General features: G+C 38.6%; 1 protein-coding gene and 1 pseudogene across 2 annotated transcripts in view; both read right to left on the reverse strand.

The window, feature by feature from the left end:
* The window catches only part of NELL1 (neural EGFL like 1), a 994,502-nt gene that overhangs the window by 305,630 nt on the left and 669,869 nt on the right, over positions 1-19,003 (reverse strand). The window lies entirely within an intron of this gene.
* LOC136168690 (isocitrate dehydrogenase [NAD] subunit gamma, mitochondrial-like) lies at positions 9,117-10,287 on the reverse strand (annotated as a pseudogene).

Below are 19,003 nucleotides of genomic sequence, written 5' to 3' on the forward strand. Positions count from 1 at the left end.
TACTTTAGCCCCTTTGCCTAGAATGGGGGTTCATAGACTATGGCCCATAGACTTACCTAATGTGGCACAATGACAAATAATGGCTTTTACATTTGCTAATGGCTGACAAATTTCAAAAGAAAAACAGTATTATAAGACATGTGGATATTATATGAAGTTAAACTTACAGTGTCCATAATTAAAGTCTTACTAGAACACAGCCACATTTATTGTCTGTGGCGCCCATTGCTTTATTTTAAATTTATTTATTTGTCTGCACCAGGTCTTAATTGTGGCATGCAGAATCCTTAGTTGTGGCATATGGGATCTAGTTCCCTGACAAGGGATTGAACCTGGGCCCCTTACATTGGGAGCCTGAAGTCTTAGCTGCTAGACCACCAGGGAAGTCCCTCCCACTGCTTTAAAAAGACAGCATTAAATAGTTGCAACAAAGACCACATGGCCCACAAAATCTACAATATTTACTCTCTCTCTCTTATACACACACACACACACACACACACACACACCCAACCCTGGCCTAGAGCAGTGTGTAATTTATAAAGATGACCAATTTATATGGATTTGAGGAACTTTTTAAATAGAAAGAAATACCCAATAGAGAATTCTCCCAGGACCCAGACACAGGCAACATCTAACCAGGAATACTTTTCCACATGAAAAGCCAGTTAGGTACAAGTTTCTGGCTGAGTCCTTGGAAGTCTTCAGGCTCTTTGCTCTTCTCTAAACACATTATGTTTCTATAAGGAGCAGAATGCAAAGTCTGCATTCTCATCAAGAGAATTGATTCACACACAGAGAAAAGCTAAATGAACAAAACTGGAAATGTTTGGAAAAATTAAACACAGATTTCTTAATAAAGCTGAAAATAGCTTAATAAAGTTGAAAATAGGCTGCTGGCATCCCAAGGCATGTTTATTTCTGTTTAAATAGATGACTTCCCATAGACTGGTATCAGCTCAGCGGGGATCCTGGGAGAGAAGTACTTTCCTCCTCCTGTGCATTTTAAGCTCTTTCCCAATGAAATTCAGCCAGAGTCTATAAAAAGCATCTGTCAATCTGGATAAAAACAATAACCATGGTCAAGCATCACTAAGAGCCTCAGTTGCCCATTTCTGGAGTGCTCTAAACAGTCAGGGAACAGACTCACTGGAGAAGATCAAGAGTTTGACAGTCTCTTTTGTAGAAAAGTGATTTCTCAGAAAAAGAAGATGAAAGTATCAGGTGGAAGAGTGATAAGGTAATTGTCACTCGGAATGCTGCGGTGGTGATTTGTTTATTTACCTGAACCAGAGGAGTGTGGTGAATTTTCAAGCCATGAGCATGCCACTGCTACCCTGACATAGAAGAGGTACGTGGAACTATGACAGATCTCAGGCAGAGAGAAGCCTATGGGCAGTTTCAGGCCAAGAGGGGAGTAGATGATGCCATTGGTAAAAGAATCAAAGAAGATGGAGAAGCATGACAGATTAATGTCAAGTGAATTCCAAGGTCACTTCCAGGAGGAGGAATCAAAATGGTATGAGAACAGGGAGTTCACTCTGGAGCTGATCACCAAGGAAGAAAAGATGATGTGTTTCTAGATATCCAGTTCACTATCACGGAGGCATTAGAAAGAGATGAAGGGAACAAGAAGGGTGCTGGAAAGAACAAAATGATGAACCGTGCTCTCAGAGAGACTGACAGAGGGGAACATAGAACAGGAAGGCTTTGAGGAGCAGCAGCTGGGCTGAAAAGTAGCTTAACAAAAATAAAAAATCTTGGCAATCATACAGTCAACTATGATGAGGTGTCTAATCAGGCTCATTAATCAGTGTAAAGAGTTTACAGCCCCCCCGCTCCGACAAAAAAAAACCGCTTCATAAAAAAATCAGGTGCTGTCCTTAAATCTTGAAAATCCCACCTTATAGATAAATATCATCAGGGCAAGGTTCTGTAGGTAAAATGAGTTCAACAATAATAACATGCAAAATAAGAAATGATGAGAATTAAGAGTAAAAGCTTTGAGTATCAGGTAATGGGCAGGTAAGTGGCTTGTGATGGTAGCTCTCATAGAGCCCACCCCTTCTGTCTCCTACTTTGCCTTTCCCCTTTTTGCTCTCTCCCTTTCTCTCCCCTCTCCCCCCACTGGAGGCACAATTTACTCTAGGGAACTGTCTGCTTTCCCCTCTTCTGGGCTCTCATAGCACCTTGCATATATCTCTATGACAACACTCATCACACTCCATTATATAGGCATGCCTCAGAGATATTGGAAGTCTGGTTCCAAACCACCACAATAAAGCAAAACTTTCCATGAAGCAAGTCACACAGGTGCTTTGGTTTCCCAGTGCATACAAGAGTTATGTTTACACCATATAGGAGTTTATGAAGTGCACCATAGCATTATGTCTAAAAACACAAGGTGCATAACCTGACTAAATAACGTATATTATCTAGGGTGAAACAGATCACCAGCCCAGGCTGGATGCACGAGACAAGTGCTCGGGCCTGGTGCACTGGGAAGACCCAGAGGAATCGGGTGGAGAGGGAGGTGGGAGGGGGGATCAGGATGGGGAATACGTGTAAATCCATGACTGATTCATGTCAATGTATGACAAAACCCACTACAATATTGTAAAGTAATTAGCCTCCAACTAATAAAAATAAATGGAAAAAAAATGCTTTATTGCTAAAAAATGCTAACCATCACTTGGGCCTTCAGTGAGTCATAATCATTTTTCAATCATAACATCAAAGAGCACAGATCACACAAGTATCGCAAAAATTTTACCAAAAACATGATACAGAGACATGAAGTAAGAAAATGCCTGAAGAAGGGTGCCAACAGACTTGCTCGATGCGGTGCTGCCAAAAGCCTTCAGTCTGTTAAAAACACAGTAATGTAATATATGACAAAATGAAGTAAGTCTATGAGTCCTGGGTGACTGTTGATTCCCTCTGCCCCTCGAGATCCTAAAGACAAAGGACATTGATTGGCAAGCTACACCCTCAGCGGTTTGCATAGCACCCAGCTCAAAGCAAGTGTTCAGCGGAGGACAAACACCACTGAGGAACAAGTGAATAAGGAAAAGTACAGATGGGTGAAGCGAGTATAGCTTGCCACTGGCAAGAATAAAATTGGCACCCAAATAACCTAATTCTATCACAACACGAATACCTTGAAAAGGATCAATCCCTGAGATGTATCTTACCCCAGAGTAAGCACATTCTTTACAAATCAGGCTTTCCCACATATTTCTCTGGTATCTGGCACATAGTTGATTTTTGACACCATAGTTTTTCACAGAAATTACATCTTTTATCAGTTTGAAAAATCAAAACTAGATGATGTACCCTACATGTATTCTGGCCACAGCCTTAAAGAGTTTAGTATAATTTCATTTGAAATTCATTTGTATTTCTTTCCACAATACTACTTATACATTTAGAAATCTTGACTTCTTCCTTTGCTATTATACATTTCTGCACAATAACTTCAAAATTTATTTTCTTTCCTTTTTCCCACTTTCCATGTTACATTGAGGAGATAATGTAAATGCCTAAATAGGTGGTGGTGGTTTAGTCGCCAAGTTGTGTCCAACTTTTGTGACCCCATGGACTGTAGCCCCCCAGTCTCCTCTGTCCATGGGATTTCCCAGGCAAAAATGCTGGAGTGGGTTGCCATTTCCTTCTCCATGGGATCTCCCCAACCCAGGGATTGAACCTGGGTCTCCTACACTGCCAGCAGATTCTTTATCAACTGAGCTACCATGGAAGTCTGCCTGAATAGGAGACAACCCCAAATATAAGAAACAGTCCCTTTTTATAAATGATAAGATCTAAAAAAGAAAAAAGGAAGAAACGAATATTCTGGGCAAAGCTGAATAATTTTACAGGACATCTTAAATAGACAACTATCTACCCATAACATTTCATTTATGGATTTAGTTATTATGCATAGTTGTATTAAATGCATTATTTAATAGGTAATATTAAATAATAGATAAATTTAAAAATATTACTTTTTCCTTTACCATGACATCTTGAAATAATTTCATTGACTCTCTTCCCATGAATCTTGACCTCAAGGTTTTCCCCAACCCAGAGCCATTTTTCAAGTTCTCTAAAGTTTTCCTAAACTATCATCTTCCAATCTGTCTAAGCTGTTTGAGATAAAGCACTTTTATGAATCTGTATTTGATGCTTTCTTTGGATATTTTAAGCAAAGTCACAAGAGTCCAATTGTATATTATTAGGACTTGTTTCCCCATTTGTCTAACAGGTAAATATATGTAAGCTCTACAAGGTGACAAAAAAACCCCTGCAATTTGTTATTAAGTGATTTTTTAATGCCACATATATAATGACATTCAATACTTACAACTATCACAACATGCTTCCAGGAATAATGACTCATCTTTTGCTGAGGAGGTTTTATTTTTTTGCCTCTTTTTAAAATTTATTCTCCAGATAATTCCTATAAAAATTCCAAACTGGCGTAACTAATGCCACTATTTTCCCTCCTCCAAATACTTTGTCAATCAAAATGAAAGAACTAATAGAACACCTGGTAATATAAGAACATGATAAACATTTGAATTTAGGAAAATTCCTTTCTTCTGAGGGATTAAAAAGGGGGAAAATACCTCGTATTTGAACATATATAATGTTTCCTTTCTCCTTTGCAGCAACATTCATTCATTTACATCTATTTGGCATAAACTAAATTTGGCATTAACTCTAGCAAACCAGATGCTTCAGTGGATTAGAGCCCAGGCTAGTATCTTCCTTGGTAGATGCTGTTTTCACCCAGGCTGATTTGGTTTTCAAGCATTTACAAAATTGGTAGCAAGCTATTTCAATTTTTAAATTGCTTTGTGAGGTTGAGTCTTTTATTTATTTTTTTTTTCATTTTAAATATGTCTCCTTCCTCTTTTCCTTGTATTTCTTGGAGCAATCACAAATGCAATATATGTAGCTTCCCATGTCAGCATAAGCAAATTCATTCTGATGTGAAGACAACTCCACACTGAGACCCCAGTTTATGCAAGTTGTCAGGGAAACTTCAAGGACCCAGTGTCCCCATTCAAAAATTTCAAGCTCTGTAATAAGTTTCCCACAGTTACTTTGCATATTCCCAGCTGAGCCCCCAGGAATACTGCCACTTTCTTAGAACCCTTATAATGATTCAGAAACTGGATACATTTCTTCAAAATTCTCCTCTTGGCAAGACTCAACATTTCTTTTCCACTTCCTATCATCATTTTAGTTATTCTCTTATTTCAAAAACATATCATTTCTTTTCCACATATTGTCTATTGTTATCTGTTATTACAACAAATTAGTTTGACTACTTCATTTACTATGTTCAGTATCTGATGCTTGATTCAGGCACTATTACCCTGATTATCTGGTTATTCTGACTTTTTCATCCTGGGCTATCTGCTGCTGCTGCTAAGTCACTTCAGTCGTGTCCGACTCTGTGTGACCCCATAGACGGCAGCCCACCAGGCTCCCCCGTCCCTGGGATTCTCCAGGCAAGAACACTGGAGTGGGTTGCCATTTCCTTCTCCAGTGCATGAAAATGAAAAGTGAAAGTGAAGTTGCTCAGTCGTGTCCGACTCTTAGTGATCCCATGGACTGCAGTCTACCAGGCTCCTCCGTCCGTGGGATTTTCCAGGCAAGAGTACTGGAGTGGGGTGCCATTGCCTTCTCCACCTAGGCTATCTAGATCACCTAAAATTTGGGGAAACAATTTAGTAATGGTGGTTTAGACTCCGCTGGTATCACTGGCTTGATTTTAATTCTGATTCCACTATTTACATTCTGATTGACCTTAAACAGGTAAGTTACCTCTTTTGTGCCTCAGGTTCCTTGTCAATATAACTGGCTCATGTGAGGATTAAATAAGTTAACGTATGTAAACCATTTAGGACAGTACCTAACATAGATTAAGTGTTCAAAAAACATTAAACTGTCCTACACATTACACTAGGAGACAGGCTTCCTAAATGGCTCAGTGGTGAAGAATCTGCCTGCCAAGGCAGGAGACACAGGTTTGATCCCTAGGTCAGGAATATCCCATGGAGGAGGATATAGCAACCCACTCCAGTATTCTTGCCAAGATAATCCCATGGACAGAGGAGCCTGGTGGGCTACAGTGCATGGGGTCGCAAAGAGTCGGACATGCTGAGCAGGAGCACAGTGACAAGCAGATCATCTCCTGAAGGGGTGAAGAACTGAGACCACGTATAAAGGCCTGAACTAGGAAGGCTGTGTGGCTCTTTGACAATGGGCTCTGTCTGCACTCTTGTGCTACACTGTATTGTTACTGGGATGGGAGAGGGAGGAGAAATGGTGACCCTGGGGAAGGAAGCAGAGATCAGAACATGGAAGGTCTTTCATGCTGTGCTGTTTACTTTATCTCAAGGTCAAAGAAAACAGGTGGCATGTGAAGTGTTAAGTAGGGAAATGACATGATTCTATTTCCCTCTTAGAAAGTTCAGGTTGAGTGCATTGTCAAAATAGATTTGTGGGGGCTAAACTATAGGCAGGACACAAAGTAGAGAAGGAACAGAGATTGGGAAGTTCCCAAAGATGAGACAAGCTAATGAGGAATGAGGTGTCAGTGAGAAAGAAGAGAGACGGTTGGATTCAAGAAATAAAGGAGAGAGACAAGGGGACTGATATGGTTTGCAACTCTAGTTGAAAGTCAGTTGTTGTTGTTGCTTAGTCGCTAAGTCGTGTCCGACTTTTTGTGACCCCAAGGACTGTAGCCCACCAGACTCCTCTGTCCGTAGCATTTTCCAGGCAATAATGCTGGAGTGGGTTGCCATTTCCTTCTCCATGAAAATCAGTTCAGTTACAAACCCATAATAATAAGTAAAGCAACTTGTCCAGTAAGTTCCAAAGATAGCAATGGATGAATATTATTTTCCCAGTTCTCCTCTGAAGTAGCTTTTAGACTGTTATATAATGGATATTAATGAATGTAATAATTTCTAAACTACATCAAGCACTTTCCATTGGACAGGCAGAGTGCTACTAGCTTTATGTGTATTTTCTTGCTCTATTTTCCCAAGTCTATGAGGTGGGCACAGTTATTATTTCACTTTACATATAAGAAATATTAGGTAGTATCAACCATATCATTCATTTTTGTTGATTCAATAAACATATATTACTTATTTTATATATATAAGTCATTACACTAGGGGACACAGAGGACAGGAAAAATAATACATAGTATGTGCCCTAAAGATGTTCACAGTTCAGTGGAAAGAAAATCTCAAACTGATAAATGGGAAAATTCCACTAATTTACTAATATACTACTGGTATATATAATTACTGGTATACTAATAGCAGTCTGGTCCAAAACTGTGGGAGGATTTTGGAAACAATCATCTTTAAGAGAAAAGGAAACTTCAGCTCAAATACACCTATCAGCATAAACTCCCAATGTCAAATAAAATCCAGTATCTGGGCAACTGTCTGCAGTTGAACTGGTTGTGAATAAATTTTCACAACCATGAGAGAACAGGAAATAAAGTGAGTTAAGTTAGTATGGATTCACTTAGCACTGGAGGTAGGGAGACTTCACCCCCAGATCCATCCCTTTCCCACTCATCAAACCATGCCTTTGGTTTCAAGTGTACATCTGTGCAGAGGAAGGCACCACGTGGGCCAGTGGCAGCACTGGCCAATGATATTTCTAGTGTCCAAAAAAGGAATACCATGATTATTTTACAATTGACTTATTCCTGCTTGCTTTGTTCTTCAACAAAGACTTCTAGATAGGGTTAAAAGTAGTTATTTCCTCCTCAGATTAAATCCTCTCAAACTAGTGTTTGATTTTTCACATTCTGAGCCCTGACTTTACACATAACAAGGATAGGTGATATCAAGGTAATATGATGAGTCAGAGCCTTTTGGAAACTAACACTTTTTCAGGTTTCAGTCCAGTATCTTTAACTTGTGCTCCATGAACCATGACAGGATCCAAGAGCTATAGCTGAGATACAGAGGTTTTCAAAATATTATTAAGGATTTACTGTTTTTCTCAATGTCACTTCTATCAGCAATCTATTCCTGCTGATAAAACTACTGCAAATTTTTATAATCATTGCTTTTATTTCCCACTTGAGTAATAAATATTTCTCAGCACTAATAAAATTATCATTTTTGTATTTCTCCCACCTATGCCCTTAGAATTACTGTAAATAAAATAAAATATAATGACAGTGAACACTTAAATGAGCTCAGTGTTTTTCATTTTCTTATGCACATTCTTTGAAAGAGAAATTAAAAGGAAGTAAACCATGGAAGATTGTAAGGCAGTGAGCATGGAGTTTACAGTACATGATTCTGTTTGTATAGTAGAGAGCTGTGGGTCCAGTGCCTGTTAACTGGGAATTTATTGTCTAGATTCTTGAGCTTAGAGGCTCAAGGCAGGAATTCAAGAGGCCCCTTTGCAGGAGACCTATGGTGCTCAGAGATGTCCGTGTGCGAAAAATTACACCAGCAAAAACTCCCTTTTCTCACATAAACAAGACCAGGAGAAAAGATGGGAAATCTAGGAGGGAGTGGAGGCATTCTGCACTGCCCAGCTTTATAGTACCTTATTTATTATTAAAATGACAATGTATATTTTTTAGGTAACTTTTATTGCAGTAATTAACTCATTAACAACCTCTAGAGAGAAGCCAGACTCCTCTGCAGGTTGGTTTGCAGAATTTTAACAACCTAGATAAGAGAAAATCAGGGTGCCAGGTTCTGGAAAAGTGCGGGACTCCACAAACAACTCTGATCTATTCACTGTATCATCTCACAGAGAAGTGTGAATTGCAGATTAAAACAGAGGATAATTCCTCACTACATATACAGCACAATAGGTAAGGCTAATTTAAACAAGCAACGTTTCCGGCATTAAAAAGAAACAAAAGAAACAAAATAAACAAACAAACTCAGACTTGATTCTCTCCCCCTACCTCTTCTGAGCTGGAATAGAGCTAGTTTATTCAAGAGCTCACCTCCGCCAAGCTGGCTGGGCTTTGTGACTGGGGAGAGTAAAGTAAAGGCAAGGTAAGGTGTGGGACAGGAAGGAACCTGGAGGACAGTTCAGCCTCCAAGGCGCTAACTATTTAACTGGCAACACTGATGTGATCCTATGATATTTTGAATGACAGCCTATGTGGTACCCTGGCCTCCAATGTCTGGAGTTTGGATGTCTTTGTCTCCATGGATGCCAAGACTGCAGTTCGAACGGAGGTGGCACAGAAATGGAGCGCGAGGTAACCCAGCATAATACAACTTGCCAGCAGCATGGCAGGAGGGTTGGCCGCATTCTTATCGGCTCTAGTCTTGCCTGACTGCCTCGCGGCCGTTTCAAACACTGCATTTATGTGGCCAGAGTTGGCACCTGGCAACAGGCCTGCTCCCCCAACCAACCCTGTGCAGACATCATTAACAATGTTGCTGTAGAGATTTGGCAACACCATGACATCCAGCTGCTGGGGCCAGGATACCAGCTGCATGGGGGTGTTATCCACAGTCATGCCCTCAAAGGTGAGCTGAGGACAGTGGGAAGCCACCTCCCTACGGCACTGGAGGAACACACCATCTCCCAGTTTCACGATGGTGGCCTTGTGCCCGGCTATCACTTTCTTGTCCCCCATCAATGGGCCAGCCAGAAAGCATATTCAGCAAGGCGCAAACACTTGGCCTCAGCAATGATCTTCAGGCTTTCTACCACTCTGTTCACGCTCTCGCGCTCCAGGTTGCCATATTCACCTCTGCGTTTTCCAGAATAACTAAGATGTCTATGTTCTTGTGTCTGGTTTCCACCCATGGCAGACTCTTAAAATGGATGATGCTGGCACAGAGATCTACAGTCCTGCGGAACACACTGTTTCAGGATTTGTGAGATGGTGGCAGGTTGTAATCAGTTTCAAAGCTGCCCTTCAAGGCCACGTGGTTTTGACTGCTGGCCATGAGGGAATTGTGAGCATCCTCTTCACCTGGAAGTGGAGGTGATCTTCACTTCCTCAAAGTCCACGGGCACACATGCATGTCTGAACTCATTCTTGACATGCAGCGTAAGTTCAGGCCTGATGCCACCCTCAGGAATCACAGTCACACTGTGCCATCCACCATACATGGCTGCAGGGAGAATGCTGTCTTTAAAAAAGAAGCTCCTCAGTGAGGTCTCATGGTCAAGGAAAATCTCCCAAGAATGGCCTAGAACAGTTGGTGGGAATGTGGCCTTCACAGAGTGCCTGATAGATGTCAGCATCTTGAGTGTCATGATCTTTAAATGGAGATTTAGTTTAATTTATGTAAAAACATGTGTTTTTCCTCTTGCTTTGAATCGGATTCTTTTGGGAGAATTCTAGACCCAAAATTCTTGCTTAGGTCACAGTTTTCTCCTTTGTATTCTATTTTTGACAGACGTTTTACTACAATAAGAGAGTAAGAGTACTAGATACAAGGAGATGTGGTGTGTTATAGAATAGACAATATACTTTGGAGTTGGATAATTCATTAGGCACATTCAATGTATCTATGTGATACATTTAAAAATAGACTTGATAGTTTATAATACTTTTAGGTTCACAGAAAAACTGAATAGCAGATACACAGATTTCCGATGTGAAGATTTCCTATACCATACCTATGGCTGATTCATGTTGAGGTTTGACAGAAAACAACAAAATTCCATAAAGCATTTATCCTTCAATTAAAAAACAAATTTTTTAAAAAAGATCTTACACATTTATTACAACTGATAGACCTACACTGACACATTGTTATCACCTAAAATCCATTGCTTAAATTAGGATTCACTCTTCACATTGTACACTCTGAATTTAGACAAATGTATGGTGTGTATCATCATTGTAGGTTTATACACAGCTTCAATGCCCTAAAAAATCTGTTTTGCCCCTTCATCCCCCTTTCTCCACGAACATTGGTAACTGCCAATCTTTTTCCAGTCGCCATGGTTTTGCACTTCCCAGAATGCCACATAATTGGAATCATACAGTATGCAGCCTTTTCAGATTGGCTTCCTTGACTAAGTAAAATGCATTGTTTCCTCCATGTTTTTTCATGGCTCTGTAATGCATTTTTTTGCATTGAAAATGACATTGTCTAGATGTACCACAGTTTATTCATCTTCTGAAGCACATCGTGGTTGCTTCCAACTTTTCTCAAGGATGAACAAAGCTACTATAAACATCCATGTGTGAATTTTTTTGGACATAAGTCTTCGGGTGAATAACAAGGAGCTGAATTGCTAAATCCTATGCTAAAAGTATGATCAGTTTTGTCAGAAACTGCTAAACTTTCAAATGACTGTACCATTTTGCATTTCCACAAGCAATGAGAATACCAGCTGTTTCACATCCTTGCCACATTAAGTGTTTGAGATTTTGGCCATTCTAATAGGTATATAGTGGTATCTCATTTTAATTTTCATTTCTCTGATGATATATGATGTGGAACATCTTTTCATATGTTTATTTGCCACCTGTATATCTCTTTTAAAGTTTTTGCCATTTTTTTTTAATCTAGTTGTTTGTCTTCTTATTGTTGAATTTTAAGACTTTTTTGTATATTTTGGAAAACATTTTTCTTTATCACATGTGCCTTTTACAAGTAATTTATCCCAATCTGTGACTTGCCTTCTCATTCTCTTGATAAAGTCTTTTTGCAGACCAGAAGCTTTTAATTTTGGTGAACTCTAGTTTAGAATTTCTTTTATTGATCCTACCTTTGGTGTTGTATTTAAAAAAACCATTGCCATACCCAAGGTCATCTAGACTTTCCCTAGAGTTTTGTAGTATTATATCTTACGTAGAAATCTACAATCCATTTTAAGCTAATTTTTGTGAAAGGTTTGAAGGTTGTGTCTAGATTAATTTTTTGCATATGCAATGTCCAATTGTTTCAGCACCACTTGTTAAAAAGACTATCCATCATGCTGCATTTGCTCCTTTTCCAAAGATCAGTTAATTATGCATATGGGTCTGTTTCTGGGCTCTCTATTATCTGCCACTGACTTATCCACCATCCTTCTGCCAATACCACAGTGTTGTGACTGGTGTAGCTTCATAGTAAGTCTTGAAGTCGAGGGCTGTCAGTCCTCCAGCTTTGTTCTTCTTCAATAATGTGCTGGGTCTTCCCTTTAAATACAAGCTTTGGAAACAGTTTGTCAATATTTACAAAATAACTTCCTGGTATCTTAATTAAGTTTGCATCAAAACTATATTTGATACCTTGAAAACTTAACAATATTGTCTTTCCATCCATGAATATGGAATGTTTCTCAATTTATTAGTACTTCTGTGATTTCATTCATCAGAGTTTCATAGTTTTCCTCATATAGGTCTTATACATACATTGTTAGGTTTATACCAAAGTACTTCATTTCTGGAAATGCTAAAGTAAATGATACTGTAGTTTTAGTTGAAAACTGGTGTATAAGAAAACAAATGACTTTGGTATATTAACCCAGTAACCTGCATTCTTTCTGTAATCACTTGTGAGTTCCAGGAGTTTGGGGGGTTTTGTCTTTTTCATTTATTCTTTCAGGGTTTCTTGATGAGCTTATCATCTGAAAACAAAGACAGTTTTATTTTTCTTTTTCAATCTGTATATTTTTTTATCTCCTTTTCTTGTCCTATTATACTAGCTAGAAACTCCCAGATAATATTTAAAAGGAGTAGTAAAAGGGGACATCCTTGCCTTGGACCTGATCTTAGTGGGAAAACCCTGCTTCTCATTACAAACTATGGTATTAGTTGTAGATTATTTGTAAGTATTCTTTATCACAGGACTTCCCTGGTGGCTCAGTGATAAAGAATCTGCCTGCAATCCAAGAGACACAGGTTCAATCCCTGGGTTGGGAAGCTGCCCTGGAGAAGTAAATGGCAACCCACTCTAGTATTCTTGCCTGAGAAATCCCAGGGACAGGGGAGCCTGGCAGGCTGCAGTCCATAGGGTCCCAAGGATTAGACAAGACTTAGAGACTAAACTACAACATTCTTTATCAAGTTGATGCAGTTTTCCTCTACTTCTAATTTATTGAGACCTTTTTATAATGAATGAGTGTTGAGTTTTGTCAAAAGCTTTTCTACATCTATTGATAGGATCATTTTTATTTTTTAGCCTGTTGAAGTGATGAATTACATTAAATAATTTTTTGAATCTTGAAACAACCCTGCATATCTGGTATACATATCACTTGATTGTGGTGTGTAATATTTTTACACATTGCTGGATTCAATTTGTTCGTATTTTGTTGAGAATTTTTGCATCTATGATCATAATAGATATAGGTTTGCAGCTTTCCTTTCTTGTAATGTCTTTGTCTGGCTTTGTAATCAGGATAATGCTGGCCTCATAGAATGAGTTATAAAATATTCCTTTTGCTTCTATCCTCTGAAAGATATCGTAGAAAACTGGTATAATTTCTTCCTTAAGCATTTGGTGGAATTCATCAGTGAATGCATCTGGGCCTGGAAATTTCTGTTTGGGAAGGTTTTTAATTTGTTGAGTCAATTTTAAAACTATATATAGATGTATTCAGATTGTCTGTTTCTTCCTGTGCAAGTTCTGGCAACATGGGTCTTTCAAGGAATTACTACCTTTCATTTATGTTATAAAAAATTTGTGAGAAAAAAAGTTGTTAATAGTATTCTTTTATTATCTTTTTAATGTCCAAAGTATCTGTAGTGAGATATCCACTCTTTTCTGAAAGTGGTAATTTGTGTCCTTTTTCCCCCTTAATTAGCTTGGCTTGGTACTTATCACCTTCACTGATCTTTTCAGAGAATCACTTTTGATTCTGTTGAATTTATCTATTAATTTTTTTCTTTTCAATTTCATGGGAATATTTCTTTTCCTCTGCTTACTTTAGATTTAATTTCCCTTTTTCTAGGCTCCTAAGGCAGAAATTGGGCTTCCTGGGTGACTCAGCAGTAAAGAATCCACCTGCAATGCAGGAGATATGGTTTCAATCTCTGGGTCGGGAAGATCCCCTGGAGAAGGAAATGGCAACCCACTCCAGTATTCCTGCCTGGGAAATCCCATGGACAGAGGAGCCCGGCAGGCTACCGTCCATGGGATTGCAAAGAGTGGGACACAGTTAGAGACTAAACAACAGCAAAGGTGGAAGTTGGATTACCGATTCTAAATGTTTCTTCCTTTCCACCATATGCATTCATTAACATGTATTTCCCCAGAACCATTGCTTTCACTAATCTCACAAATTTTCTTAAGTTGTATTTTCATTTTCATCTTGCTTAAAATTAAAAAAAAAAATTGAAGCTTTGACTTTGACCCTTATGTTACTTAGAAATGTGTTGTTTAATCTAATTTATCTGGGGACTTTTTGAGCTCTCTTTATATTATTAGTTTTTACTTATACTGTGGTCTGAGTGCACACATTGTATGATTTCAATTTCTTTGGATTAGTTAAAGTGTGTTCTATGGTCCAAAATGCGGTCTGTCTTGGTGAATGTTCCATGAGAACTTCAGAAGAATGTGTATTCTGCTGTTGTTGGATGAAAGAGTCTATAGATGTTAATTATACCCAGTTGGTGATGGTGTTGTTGAGTTCAACCACGTCTTTCCTGATTTTATGATGGCTAGAGTTTATTCCTTTTATTCTTGTTAACTTTGTAAGAAACTGTTGAGCACTTTTCCAAAACGGTTGTACTATTTTATATCCCCATCAGTGTAAGAGAATTACAGCTTTACAACTTCACCAACACTTGGTATTATTATACTTGTAATTTTAGTTATTCTAATAGGTTTTGATAGTATCTCACTATGTTTTTTGTTTGTGTTTCCCTTCTCACTATGATATGGAGTGTCTTTTAATATATTCTCCCAGATCAGAGTTACAAGCATTAATATCTGATATTTCTATAAAACAACCACTCAACCCTGGAAGGCAGGGAAACTCTTAGCTTCCCAAAACTATAACATTTATGCAATTTAATTGAAAATTACACATATCTTTAATTTTAAACCAGTTACAAGCCCATCTTCACTTAATTTTCAGGCATCAACACCCCTGATGTAGATTAGTATTTGTTTGGGGAAGTAGGTGCCTCAATTATGAAGACTTCCAAAAAACTGTTAAAAGTCAAGAAGATGAGAGGTGTAGACTTAATAATGGTTGCTACTATAGATCGCCTACCACATCTAAGGTACTGTGCTGAATAATTTCATACATCATTATAAGTCACCAAGGTAAGCATTATAGTTCCCATTTTATGGATGAAGCAACTGACTAACATAGATTCTACAAATTCACCTATTATGAAGGAAGAGAGAATGGCAACAGGAGATGTGAATATTTTTAGGTGTCCAAGAGAGGCCAGAGCTTCTCAAACTTGATCAACCTAGGATATCATTGAAATTTACATTCTAATTCAGTGTGTGTATTCTGGATTCCACTGGCCCCTTATCACACTTTGAGTAGTAAGGATCTGCATTTACATCCTCACAAGGTCTGGACAAGTCCGGGTCAGCATGTGGTGTGCTTAGAGGTTGCCGGGAATAAAGAAAAGAAGCAATCCTGCGCCTTTCTAAAAACTGATCTTAAATGGCAATAGAGGAGGGGCCATCTAGATACCTGTCTGTCACTTAATATGGCACATAAGATGCATAACTGCTGTCCGCCACCAGTGCCTTAGGCCAGAGCAGGGGATAATACCCGGAGAGAACACTGGCAGAAAAATAACTCAGACCCAACTACACAATTTGTTTTTCTACCAATGGGCCACCCCTTATTATATAAGTGTACACCCCAATCCTCTTCTCATCCCTGGAAAGGACATAAATCTTTTAAAAGTATGGATAAAGAAGGAAGGAAGCCTTGAGACTAGGAGAATAAACAGGAGAGTAGTTGAAATTTTAATGGCCAGATTAACCTACAAACATCCCTAGACATTAGAGAAAGCTCTTAGCCTCAATGGGACAAAATTACAATAGGGTATAAGAATAATAAGAGTGCCATGGTTTCACATATTGAGTGCTAAGAGTTCAACTAAAGCTGTTATTAAGTGTGATGTTGAGATAGTAAAAAGGTTTGGGGTGGGGGGGAATAATACAGTTTACATTTAAAAATGATCCCAAATTGGAAGCAATTTGGAGAATAATTAGTAAGGTGACTAGCCTGGTGGCAGGAAGGCCAGTTAACAGACTATGATGCTGGTTCTCAAAGTGATCCCCAACACAGACGCATCAGGGCCATCCTGACCTGGGAAGGAATGCAATCTCTTAGAACTATCCCTGAAAATACTGAATCTGAAGTCTGAAGTAGGGAACCCAACAACTTGTATTTTAATGCTTCTGATGCATGCTGAAATTTGAGAACCACTAGGCTATGAAATAGTTCTAGTAAAAAATGATGAGCAGTTGTACTAAGATGAAGGCATTGAGGAAGGATGGAAATGCTTTCAAAGATATTTAGAAGATAAACAGGACTAGGCTATCGACCTTGGAGACATGGAATATTTTTCTTAATGTTCTAAATGAACTGGGTGAATGAGAATATAATCAATGAAAAGGTACAACACTGAATAAACAGCAGTTGGGTTGGGGGCATAAGATAGAAAATGAGTTCAGTTTCAGACATGACATGTTTGCGGAGATGTAAGACAGCCACATAAAGATGCCCAGTGGGTGGCTTAATAAATGACTTTGCAGTTCCAGAGAAAGGATTGTGGGTAATGGCAGAGATTCAGGAGTCATCAACTTGTGGAAGAGAGTTCACTACAGAGAAGTATACAAAATAGCATCAAGCAGAGGTTTTCAACTTTGCTTCTGCCGTGACAGATGATGAATGGCATTCATATGAGACATAATCACAGGAGTATACTCGGATTGTAATGAAAAGCAAATACACATGCATACGAACAAAAGCAGCTGGCCAAATAAAGCACAGAATTCTCAGACTGTTTCTATGGATCATATTTACAAAAGCATTTTACCTGCAAATGATTAGTTAAATCATCTATTCACTGATCTCAAATATAACTTTATGGAGGGAAAAATATATATGGCTAATCTTAATATAAAAATTACATAAAATTATTTTTTAAAGATCCCATTCAGACCTCTACAGGGAATATTTTTTAAAGTAAGCATGTACTAATAAAAAATAATCCATATTTCATAGTTAAAAAGTATAACACATAATATTTATGCTTAGTCATGATATTCATATAAACAATATTATCACACACATCCTTAGATAATCACATTGCCTTTGATTGGGAAAGAGTCTAGAGAGTCTCCTCAATTCTGTTCTATGTGGATAAACATGCATGCTTTCTTCATTTCTCTTCCTTATTCAAAATATGTCCAAGGGTAAAGATCAAGGAAACAAATATAAGTACACATCCACAGATAACAAATTACAATATTTCAAAATTGCTCTATCAATGCCACATCAATAACCACAGGTCCTGGATATTTTCAGCAAACATAAAATAGACTATGAATTATTAGCAACTGACTTCCAGCTAACTTTCATTTCACCTTTCCCAACACAAAGAAGCACCCACCATTAAAATGCAAATAAGTAAATATGACATCCTTATAATGGTAACATTGAGGTGAGTCCAATTATTTAAAAATGTAAATGATTCACAGGAACTTATTGTTGCTGTTTAGTCACTAAGTCTGGTCCAACTCTTTGCGACCCCATGGACTGCAGCATGCCAAGCTTCTCTGTCCTTTACAATCTCCTGGAGTTTGCTCAAACTCATGTCCACTGAGCTTATAACTCAATGTTTCTGAATAAGTGAGTGGTTTTGATGTATGTCATGGCTGATTGTGACACTGTAATGTGTCATATGTCACCAAGGTCAAGAAGTACTAGACTAGAAAAATGATTGCAGACAAAGCACAGAAAATTATGAAGACAAAACTGAGGACCATATATCTTCGAACCATGAGAGCACTAAGAAAGTGTTTTGGGGGGAGAAGGGGAGAACAGAGAAAGAAGGATGTTAGGGAAGACAAGAGAAGTATAACACTCAAAGAATGAATGATCATCACTGTCAGTATCCTTTGAGAGGTGAAGTAAAATTAGAAAGATGTTGGGGCCCATTATCAGTCAATTCAGTTACTCAGTTGTGTCGGACTCTTTGCGACCCCATGGACTGCAGCACACTAGGCTTCCCTGTCCTTCACCAACTCCAGGAGTTTGCTCAAACTCATGTCCGTCGAGTTGGTGATGCCATCCAACCATCTTATCCTCTGTCACTCCTTTCTCCTTTTGCCTTCAATCTTTCCCAGCATCAGGGTCTTTCCAATGAGTTAGTTCTTTGCATCAGGTGGCCAAAGTATTGGAACTTCAGCTTCAATATCAGTCCTTCCAATGAATATTCAGGACTGATCTCTTTTAGGATTGACTGCTTTGATCTCCTTGCAGTCCATGGGACTCTCAACAGTCTTCTCCAACACCACAGTTCAAAAGCATCAAGTCTTCGGCACTCAGCTTTCTTTATGGTCCAACTCATATCCATACATGACCACTGGAAAAACCATAGCCTTGGCACACAGAATTTTGTTGGCAAAGTAATGTCTCTGCTTTCTAATACTCTCCCTAGGTTGGTCGTAGCTTTTTTCCAAGGGTCATTGGCCATCACCATGCTGTATAGATTAGTGACTGTGAGCATGGGCTTCAGAGTCAAACTGCCTGCCACGCACCATCTGTAACCTTCACAATTTTTTGATAACATTTTTTGGAATTTATATTCCAGGGGGCGTAGACAGCAGAAAATGCATGAACGATAAATGGATAGATAGATAAATACAGGAACAAGCAATCGATGCATAAATGGATCTTTTAATGTTAGAGGAAAGAGATGCTATGAAACAAATATAAAACCTGTTGCCTTCAAGGAGTTTACATTCTAGACAGAGTTAAATGGGGTGAATGGAGGTACACGATGAACTGAAAGTTGATGCTAAATGATTCCTGAGTGACCCAGCTGGGA

Source organism: Muntiacus reevesi, chromosome 5 (assembly GCF_963930625.1).
Source record: "Muntiacus reevesi chromosome 5, mMunRee1.1, whole genome shotgun sequence".
Taxonomy (NCBI): Eukaryota; Metazoa; Chordata; class Mammalia; order Artiodactyla; family Cervidae; genus Muntiacus; species Muntiacus reevesi.